This window comes from Elaeis guineensis, chromosome 5 (assembly GCF_000442705.2).
Source record: "Elaeis guineensis isolate ETL-2024a chromosome 5, EG11, whole genome shotgun sequence".
In the NCBI taxonomy this organism is placed as follows: Eukaryota; Viridiplantae; Streptophyta; class Magnoliopsida; order Arecales; family Arecaceae; genus Elaeis; species Elaeis guineensis.
In genome coordinates, this window is record NC_025997.2 from 34,700,005 (window position 1) to 34,712,026 (window position 12,022).

Here is a 12,022-nt window from a genome sequence, read left to right on the forward strand (position 1 = left end):
GGGCTTCAATGTATATTATGTAGTGACGAGGAAATTGAGTGCTTATTATCTGAGAGTCTTTTGCTGTCTCATTCACTCATGACATGGTTTTTGACCAACAAAATCAACACGATTTTTTTTTCTTTGATAGGAAAAGGAAAAACATGTTGGATTCTTTATTTTCTATAGCTAGTGCATTGATGTAACATTGGGTGATAAGATATGAGGAGGAACCTCAACCCAAAGCAGTGAAATAGGGCTTGTTGGATATACTTTGAGTTGTTGTCTATAGGTCAGGAAGTAGCATGGCAAGATTGGTTTTGGTGGACCTTTTGTTTTATGCCATATAGTATCAAGATTTGGCACTGAGTTGGATTTTACTATGTGAAATGTGAGCATTACTTCATCTATCTTGTAACAATCTAGGATCTCACCGAAAAAAGCTAGCCATAAGGTATTATTTGAGTTCTTTAGCCCCATATAAATATTCAAGATTTTTCTAGAATAATCAATATGGGACTAAATATACTTTCGGATCCTCGATCACATAAACACCCCCCCCCCCCCCCAATTTAAGCCTTGGCCTCCTCGTCCAACTAAATCTATACATCTATTCATAAACAGCACGATAGCCCATGGTCAACCTTAATGAATCCATGCTACAATATCCCTAGTCTATATAAATTATAGGCTGGATTGGTTTTGATATCAATTTATAACAATATAAGACTTCATCCAAAAAGACTAGTAAAGGTATTATTTGAATTTTTTGGTCATGTATAAGTACCCAAAATTTTTTCAGTGAATATAACTGACATGGGACTAAATATATATCCACACGGATCCTCGCATACCTGGTGATTTTTCACACTGAGCTGAATCTCAAAATAGAGCTGGTGGTATAAGTGCCGCAAAATTTGCTGCTTATAATACTGTTTCCAGTTGAGCTAGTATTCAACTAAAGAATCAATTTGTAGATGGATTTTCACTGTTGCTATAAATATTCTTTTCAGGTTCTCTACTGGCTTTCTAGCCTTACATGCACAGATGAGAACTTTATTATTAAATCTGGAGCCCAGCGTGCAGCTTCCAGTGAGCGTATTGCTTTAGTTGCTCCAGATACATCTCCAAGTAAGTCATTGACAACGTGGAAACACCACCTGGCCTCTCCATCAAGATTAAGTAAAAGCATTTTCTATTTCTTGCTCAATTGGTGGTGTCAGTAGTTATTATTCCCTCCTTATGTAGCTGACCTGTACTGATAGATGGCACCGGATTGACAAACATAAATAACAAGCCATGCTTCATCTATTTGCCATTGGATCAGTATTTGATTTAATAAAAACTAAAATAAGATTGTTTGAGACTGATCTGCAGTGTATTCAAGTGTCCATTGTGACAGTTGATTAAAGGAAGTTTTTTACCACATTCATGTATATAGAAAAATTAGCATTTCAAACCTGGTCCTAAACTTCATAAAAGAATAAAAACAAAATTAGTTACAGATCATTAGATATTCATTATCTGCATAAATTTGTTCATGGAGCTTGTATTGCATGTTTGAGGGCTCATTGGTGCATATGTCTATATTTGTTTAAGAAAAATTGCAAATTCCAAACTTTTGTTTTGGAAGGAAGAAAAAGGATGAAAGAATATATGTATCTCTATCCATCCAAATGCAAACATGTGCAAACTGTATCAAATTGTTAGTGCAGACTAAAATTTGGGAGATCTGATGGTTTTTTCTTTCTTTTTTTTTTCTTTTCTTTTTTTTTTTTTTGGGTGCAAGCTCCCCTAGGTTTTTCACTTTTAACCTATCATGTTGGGAATTATGAAAACCGAAGATTAACAATAGATTTTCAGATCATTAATACTAAGTGGATGCAAGTCATGGTGAACACTTAATTTACAGGAATCTGATAATTATAGGATAAATCCTTATTTTCCCCTCTATTTCCTTGAAAATTTGATATAGGGAATGATCTTTGCTTCACATGTATCTGGCTAATTTGATAAAATGTTCAGAACAAGCAAAAACATGTGTCTGAGGATGTTGGTTTTAGTAGGCCCCAGTTGAATATTGTTTCACTTTGATTTGCATAGATCCTTGATGGTAAAAATGTTGGTTTTGTGTAGATCTTAAATTTCCTTGGAAATATTTTAGCAAACCTTATTGTTCTGACAAATCAGGATTCTGAAAGTTGTATTTTTCTGGAGATAAATTGCTTTTTTTAGAAAACTGAGTAGATGATCCTTGAATTTATCCCTTCGTAGTTCATGACATGCTTTTCATTTCAGTCCCTTGAGAAGCTGGAAGGTCTGAACTGAAACTCTGATGCTAGAAGTGCATTCAATTTTCAGTTGTTGCATAATTTGGTTGGCATCTTATCATTTCATATCATCGTTAATTGAGGTCCTTTCTTTTTAATTTTTCCTCTTCCCTACAATAGTTACTTGTGTGGCTGCTAAGTCCAAATAGTAATCTTATTTAGTAAACTAACATGCCTTTTTTTTTGCATGATGTCATATTGAGCAATATACTTTGGAAGCAGTGTCTCACTGGTTGTATCCTTTTGCTCCTTGCAGGAGGGCTAAATATTGAAGGAGAAGCAGACAGCTTGGACTTTGGTGTAGGTATGAGCAGAAGCAATAGCACACCTCTGATCTTCAGTATATAGTATAATTTGCCTATGGATATTCGTTCTTTTGTAGGTCCATTTGTAGGTGACAGTGATGTATGCAGACCAGAATGTTGCGAAATTTCATTGAAGTCCACTAGTATGGTTGTGTTTATTAGTTTCTTAAACTTTATCTATGTTGCACTTCCTCTGCAAAGTAATTAAACATGTCCGAAACTGATTGATTCCTTACAGGAAAATGATGCTTTCCTTGAGCTATAAACTGTTTATTATATTTAGGATCTCTTGAATTTAAATTTCAGTATTTTGAAAATCCCGAAGGTTCATGTGAATGCAACATTGTCATATATACTATTGTAAAATATGGTTCAAGCCTGTCAATTCTATTAGATTCATTAATAAAGTGATTTTTAACATGTTATGGCGCATGTTCATAGAAAATACAGTCACTTTAAGTAAACACAGGTGATGGTAAAATCTGTTTTACTATGATATCGAGGACAGATAAATGATGTAGTCATATATGTGGCTTTGAAGATTCAATGCATTAGTTGTCCTAACAGAAGCTTTTTGCGACATATAATTATATGCAAGATTCAAAGACTAGGTTTGGTCGGGCCTGTTGAATTTGGCGGTTTCAGTCAGGATCTTGGTTAATAAAAATGAATGATCAATAAAAGATTCGGGAGTTTTTGGTTTTCTTGGTGCGCAATATGGATGCTTCACATTTATTCAGGTTAATTAATTAGAATATCAAATATTGCTAGCTTATGCTGGGAAAATCTCATACATTTGAGTGAGTATATATTGTATCTCTGATGTTTGAACCATGCATGCAGGCCTTGAAAGCGTCCTTAAGATGTGGGCATTGAATAGATGACTTGATAATTCTCCTGTATTCTAGCTTTGAGAATGTGGATCTTTGCTTGTCCAACCCTTTCTATAGTTTTCTTTGTCTTCTTTGATCATGTGCTTTATTGCTGTTGTGATAACCCAAATCTAGTTAAACATTCGCATGAATCTTAAAGCAGCAAAAAAAAAAAAGAAAAAAGAGAGAAGATGGGGTCTTCTCTCCTGTTGATTTTTCTCCCTTTGGGCTCTCGATCTGAGTTGAAGTTAGAGGTTGGAAGGAAGTCTAAGTCCTCCCCTCAACATCTATTTAATAGGACAAGGTCTCTTGTGAAATCACCTATCGCCGGCAACCGTCCGTCGTTGAGAGAAGTCATTTTCCTCTTTTCTTCTTTTTCTTCTAAGATTTTTCTTCAAGTTCACCAGAATCATATCCAAACTTCACCGAAGATAAGGTAAATATCCTTCTCACGATCTTCTCTCTTCCTTGGCCACCAAAACTTGATTTTTGGCTGGCAATCATCAAATTTTTCGTGAGAACACCCCCCCCCCCCCCCCCCGCCCCCCGCCCCCCCAAATTTTGGTTTGTTTTTCCATCCTTCCTTTTAGATTTTCTGACGTCAGTGGCCATCGCCGACCGTTAGTCTAAAGTCCATCGACTGTATCGTCGCAGCCCCAGCCACCACCGGCTTGAGCCATGGCGGTGATGACCCATTGTTCTGAAAATTAGAGGGGGAAAATCATCCCCTGTTTCATCGTGAAACCAAGAAAGAGAGAAAAAAAGGAAGAAAAAAAAGAGGAAGAAAGAAAAAAAAGAAAAAAATAGAGAGAGGTTTTCTCTCCTTTTCCTCTCTTTAGTTCTCTCTATGACTTTCTCTCTCCACTTTCTTTCTCTAAAAAATCTCACTTTTTCTCTCTATAAAGTTTCTCTCTCTAAATGTGTTTCTCTTTAGGTATGTCTCTTCTAGGAATTTTTGGATTCTTAGAAAGACCTTCAGATAGCTTTCACAAATCCTAGCGAAGGGATCTGACCATTGACCATCGGAGAGCCAACCCTATGAGAATTTAGAATTTTGAAAATAATTATAGCTAAATTTTGATAAAAGTATAATTTTTGATATTAGGTTTAGAAAGAAAATTTCGAGAAGCTCGTTAAGATGGCTCCATGTCGGATAAAGAGAGCTGCTCAGGTTGCTGTTAGAGAGATATTGAACCAACAGAAGGATGGTACTCCTCAATAGGTCGGTAGCACCCCTCAGCATTATCTAGTTACCATGAACATGATGTTCTATCTTATTAAGTGTGGCTTGAATCTAGTATAACTCTCAGTACGAATCCGATCTATTTTGAATTTTATTGGCCCGTTTGGATATTTTAGACTTTTATCTTTATTTTAGAGTTTGGTGGTTATATATATTATAATTACATCTCTTTTGTTATTGAGGATCATCTTTTGTTATTTGAACCACCGCATAATCTTTATACTTCATCTTTTTGATGTAGTAAAATCTCTATCCATCTTCACCTGTGAACGTAGACCAAAGGCCAAATCACGTAAATTATTATATCTTATTTTTTCAGCATATAATTGTTTATTATTATTTTAAATTTTATACTAATTAATAAATAATCTTGCAACAAATTGGTATCAGAGCCTAGAGTTCAGATTTGTTAATCAGATCTATTTTGGATTTTGATTATCTGTTGATTTTTTTTTTTTTTTGTTCTTCATGATTTTTTCATGATGCTATAAAATTTGAGATTGAAAAACTCAATGAAAAGAATGATTTTAGTCTTTGGTATGTAAAGATATGAGCCCTATTGGTTCACTAGGAATTGCTAAAGGTGCTAAAGAGTAGAGACACTTTGCTGATGATATTATCAAAGGAGGATAAAGATGATCTCCTAAAGTGAGAATTTAGTGCAATTTAGTTATATTTGACAAACGAGATTTATGAGATGTTGTGGATGAGTTATCTGCTATAGCGTTGTGGCTCAAGTTAGAGAGCATCTATATAATCAAATCTCTAACAAATTAGCTTTAACTAAAGCAGTGGCTCTATACTTTTTGGATGAAGGAAGGCATGGCTCTTAACAACCACCTTGATGAATTCAATAAAATTATTCTGAATTTAAAAAATATAGATGTAAAAATTGATAATGAAGATCAAACCCTTATTCTATTGTATTCATTACCTCCCTCATTGGAGTACTTTATTGATACTATACTATATGGTCGGGATACTCTTTCTATGGAAGATGTGAGGGCTTCATTGAACTTGAGGGAATTAAAGAAAAGAATGTCTAAAATTTGAGATAAAAATTGGACTGCTAGTTTAGTTACTAGAGATAGATCAAAAGAAAAGAATTCAAATTCAACTTTAGAAAGTAATAGAGGTAGATCAAAGTCTAAAGGAAGAAAGATGAATGCAATTACTATAAAAAAGAAGGGCACTAGAAATCAGATTGTCCGAAACTCAAAGAAAAAAAGGAGAAGTCTGATAATATCTCTAATATTAGTGATTCAACTAGTGTAGCAGAGGATAGTCCTCATGGTGCTGATGTCCTCTCAATATCTATTAGTTTATTTGAAAATGCTTGGATTCTTGATTAAGCATGTTCTTATCATATGTATCCTTATCTATGATTAGTTTTTTACTTATCATCCTATTGATGGTGGTATTATACTTATAGAAAATAATATGTCCTGTAAGACTGTTGGTATAGAAGCCATTCGGATCTTGTCTGATGTATGGCACGTACTAGATTTAAGGAAGAACCTAATTTCTTTTATTACCTTATTCAAATGGTTTTAAGAATTCTGGTGAAGGTGGAGTTTTAAAGAGTTTGAAAGATGCTCTTATTGTGTTTAAAGATAGATTATCTCATGGCCTCTATTTACTTCAGGATAGCATAGTTGTCAGTGCTGCATTAGTTTTCTCATCAGATCCAGATTCAGATAGTACTCATTTATGGCATATGCATTTGGACACTACAAGAAAAGAGAGTTTTTGCAATAAATTTATTGACGATAAAAATATTTTTATCATCAATAAGATTATTTATGATGAAAAATTAAATTCATCGTTAATAATAAAATATTTATGATAAAAATTAATTTTTATCATAAATAGCTTCATATTTATGATAAAAAAATTCACCATAAATACCTATTATTTATAATAAAATTAATCATCATAAATAATAAAATATTTATTTTAATTTTAAATTTTTAAATATTCATGATGAAAATAGTTTCATCATAAATAATATAAGTATTTATGATAAAAACTTATTTTTCATCACAAATATAGTTATTTACGATAAAAATTTTTTATCACTTATATTTGAGAAAAAATAAAAAAATTTAAAAATTAAAGATTATTTATGATAAAAATATTACATCATAAATAATAGAGTATTAATGATGAAAATTAAATTTTCAATGCAAATACCTCATTATTTATGATAAAAGTTTGCCGTCGTTAATATATGAAAAAAATAAAAAATTTTAAAAATTTAAAAATTATAAATTATTAGTGATAAAAATATTATGTCGCAAATACTAGAGTATTGATGATGGAAAGTAGTATTTCATCACCAATACTTCATTATTTACGATGAAAAATATTGATCATTAATATTAAAAAAAATAAAAAAATTTAAAAATTTAAAAATTATAAATTATTTACGATGAAAATATTATATCATAAATAATAGAGTATTGACGATGAAAACTAAAGTTTCATCATAAATACCAATTATTTACGATAAAAATTTATTATCACTAATATTTAAAAAAAATAAAAAATTTTAAAAATTTAAAAATTATAGATTATTTATGATGAAAATATTACATCATAAATAATAGAGTATTAGCAATGAAAACTAAATTTTCATCGTAAATATCTATTATTTATGATGAAAATTTTTCATCGCTAATACATGAAAAAAATAAAAAAATTTAAAAACTACAGATTATTAGTGATAAAAATATTACATTGTAAATACTTGAGTATTGATGACGAAAATCTAGTTTTCATCGTTAATACTCTACTATTTACGATGAAAAATTTTCATAGCTAATATTTAAAAAAATTAAAAAATTAAAAAATATAAAAATTATAGATTATTTATGATGAAAATATTATGTCATAAATAACTTAGTGTTTGCGATGAAAATATATTTTTCATCGTAAATAGTTTATTATTTATGATGAAAAAAATTAAAAGTTGATCATTATTTATGACAATACTTTTCATCTCTAAGTTTCTCTGAATCTGTCTCATTGCTCAATTTTGCATAGGTTGTTGGTTCTGCGAACTGACCAAAGATCACAAAGTACAAAAACTTTGTATCTACCTAAAAATATAGAAAGAAGATGATACTGGATCTTTATACATTAAAGCATGATCTACAAAAAGGTTATTCACATGGTACTTGATCTTTATACGTTAAAACATGATACTGAATTTCAATTATTTACGATGAAAAATTTTCATCGCTAATATTTAAAAAAAATAAAAAATTTAAAAATTATTGATTATTTATGATAAAAATTAAATTTTCATCATTAATATTTTTTTAAAAAATAAAAAATTTAAAAATTATAAAAATTATAATTTTTTTCGATGAAATACTAGAAAATATCGTAAATACTTCATTATTTATGATGAAATAATTTCATCGCTAATAATTAAAAAATTATAAATTTAAAAAAATAACTTCTGACACTGAAAAAAATCATTCTCCTAGTATCTAGACTTTATTGGATGATGCAATAAAATTTTTCACCCACAATCGAATCAATTGTCTATAAGATCCAGGAGCAAACTACCTCAAAAAATTAAATACAAAAAATTTAATTTAGAAAAAATATCAACTTTCAACTGTATAAAGAAATAAAACTTTATCAATTGTTCGATGAACTAAATAGTATCATATACTTCTAAACTATATGCAGAAGGCCTTTGCTGGATCTTTCAATATTATTTTTTAAGAGTGCATTCATAGTCTTAATTGGTATACGATGATTGTTTGATTGTTAGTTAATATCTGCAATATATCAGCAAAAAAATTATTCTCATCCGATGGTATATGATTACAAAAAATTTTTTCGTACGTAATTTTTTTATATACATAATTTTTTTTGAAGAAAAAATTATCAATTAATTATTTATATAATTTTTTTATTAATATTTTATTTTTCATCATGAATATTTTTTTAATATCATTTTTTGTTGTTAAATTTTTTGGATAGAAAATTTTCTTAGTGAGAAAAATCTAAAATTAAATTTTTATGAAATTATTATTGGAGAATTTTTTTTGCAAAAATTATTTTCGATGAAAACTATATTTACATTGCTAATAAGATTACTAATAACTAAAATTTAGTTTTCATCATAAATAATTTTTTTACGAAATTTTTTAAGAGAAAAAAATTTTTTTAGTGGAAAACTTTTTATTTTTTTGGTAGAATTATTGGTGATAAAATTTTAGTTTTCGTTACTAATAACATTATTGATGATGAAAATTATTTTCCATTGCTAATAAGATAATTAACGATGAAATATTTTATTTTCATTATAAATAATTTTTTAAAAAATAAAAGTAATTTTTTTTGATAGAAATTATTAGCGATAAAAATTATTTTTTCATCACTAATAATGTTATTAGCGATAAAAAAAATTTTCATCACAAATATTTTTTTTTGTGATAAAATTTTTTTACCAAAGAAATTTTTTTAGTGGGAAGAGAATTTTTTTAGCAAAAAAATGAGAGAAATTTTTTTTTTGACAGAAATTATTAGCGATAAAAATTATTTTTCTATCGTTAATAATGTTATTAGCAATGAAAAATTTTTTTCATTACAAGTAATTTTCTTTTTGTGGCAAAATTTTTTTATCGAAGAAATTTTTTTGGTGGGAAGGAAATTTTTTTAGCGAGAAAATGGGGGAATTTTTTTTTTTTGACAGGAATTATTAGCAATAAAAATTACTTTTCCTTTGCTAATAATGTTACTGGCGATGAAAATTTTTTTCATCGCAAATAATTATTTTTTATGGCAAAATTTTTTTACTGGAGAAATTTTTTTTTTGAATTATTAGCGACAAAAATTAGCTTCCGTGGCTAATAATGTTATTAGCAATGAAAAATTACGTCGCTAATACTTCTGCATTCAATCAATGTCAAATCAATGTCTCTTCACATGAAACCGCGTGAAACCCTTATTTCTCCCTCTTCTTTTCCTGATCTCTCTCCCTCTCCATGAGCTCTCCTCTCTCCGTGCTCTCCCCTCTGTCTCTTCCCACCGGTGAGCCCCTCTCCACCGCCATTATCCACCATCTGACCGCATCCACCGACCGCAACGCCCGCCGTCCGTCGGAGGTAAAGTTTTCAACCTTTTTTTTTATTGATCGGACCACCAAGGGGCGGAGCCGTCCATGGGGGGGTGCCGTGGGCCGCCGGTGGCGCCATGGGGCCAGGGAGGGGGTGGGATGGCTGGCGGGGAGGAGGTGGGATCCAAACGGGGGTGGGGCGGGATGGGGCCAGAGGGGGGGATGGGGTCAGAAAGGGGGTGGCCGGTGGCGACGGAGACGAGGCTGGGGAGGGGGTCGGCCGGTAGGGAGGTTGTCAGCCGGTGGGGAGGGGGTCTAAGGCGTAGGCACGTGAAATGGGATGGGGGGCGGGATGGGGCTGGGGGGGATGGAGCCGGGGAGGGGGTGGTCGGCGGTGACGGAGACGAGGCCAGGGAGGCTATCGTCGGCAGAGACGGGGCCGGGGAGGGGGTGGGATGGCCGGCGGGGAGGGGGTGGGATCCAAACGGGGGCAGGGCGGGATGGGGCCGGAGGGGGGGATGGGGTCGGAAAGGGGACAGCCGGCGGCGATGGGATGGGGCCGGGGAGGGGGTCGGCCGGCGAGGAGGTTGTCGGTCGACGGGGAGGGGGTCTGGGGCATAGGCATATGGGATGGGGTGGGGGACGGGATGGGGCCGGGGGGGATGGGGCCGAGGAGGGGGCGGCAGGGGGTGACGGAGACGGGGCAGGGGAGGCTATCGTTAGTGGAGACAGGGCCAAGGAGGGGGCGGTCAGTGGCTGGGGGAGACGAGGTTGGGGAGGGGCCAGCGGCGGGGAGGGGTTTGCACGGTGAGGAGGGAGGAAGGGAAGAGAGAAAGGAGGAGAAAAAAAAACAAAAAAAATAAAAAAAATAAAATATTAATCAAATATTTTATTATTTGATTAATAAAAATAAAATCTGAATCACGATTCGAATTGGATCGAGATCGAAATCCGAGTCGAGACCTCGATTCGGATTGGGATCCAAATTGAGATCTGATCCGGACGGTGCAAGGTCTGTGACAGTGCTAGCACCATGGGAGCGGGTGCCGTGGGAGGCCAAGTTCGAGCGGCGTGGGGTGTGTGACGGCACCAGCACCGACACCGTGCGAGCGAAGTTCGTGGGGGTCGAGTCCGGGCAGTTCGGGGTGTGTGACGGTGCCAGCATCGTGGGAGTAAGGGCCATGGGAGGCCGAGTCTGAAGCTCGTTCAGGAAAAAAATTATTTAAGAAAAAATATTTTTAAGTAAAAAATATTTTTAAAAAAATAAAAAATTATAAAATAAAATTTAAGTAAAAAATATTTTAGAAAAAAATAAAAAACCATCGAATCCTGAGGATTAGGTTTCGTATTATTATTTTACATTAATAATATTTTGCATGCTCAACTGCTTATAGTTTATTTTATATTTATTGCATAAATTTATTTTATATTTATTGCATGCTCAACTACTTATAGTTTTCATTATTATTTATTACATGCTCTGACGGAGGTGCAGAGGCAAGCTATTGAGGATCGACAGCGAGCTCATGAGTTGGCTGCACGTGTCGACGAGCATCAGTGGCTCCAAATCCAGATGATGGAGTGGATGGCACAGATGAAGCGAACAATACAGTTGATAAGGCAACAGCAGATCGGTCCAAGCTCTTCCGAGTGCTTCCCTTTCCTAGCTCGTTCTCCTTCTGCAGATGCCGATACTTGATGGCCACACTTGACGGCTTCTTTATGTAGTTTTTTATTTTTATTTCAAACATCTTATATTTTTAATTTAATATAATAAATAATAAAATTTATTTATGAGTTTATTATGTAAATTTTTTATTTTAATTTTTTATTTTTAATTTATAAAAAATATTATAAATATAAATTAAAAATATATATTCATAAATTAGTTTTTAAAAAAATATTTATAAATTATTAATGATGAAATTATTTTCAATAAAATATTAATCCCCAAAAATATTTTACTATGATGAAAAATTGATCATAAATAAAACTTTTAATAAATTTAAAAATATTAAAATTTTATATTAAATTAATATCGATGAAAATATTTTCATCGCTAATAAGGGTATTTGCGATGAAAAATTTTCATCATTAATATTTTTAATTTAATTTTTATAAATATTTTTAATTAAATTAATAGTGATAAAAAAATTTTATCGTAAATACCCTTATTAGCGACGAAAATATTTTCATCGCTAAAAATTTTTAAAATT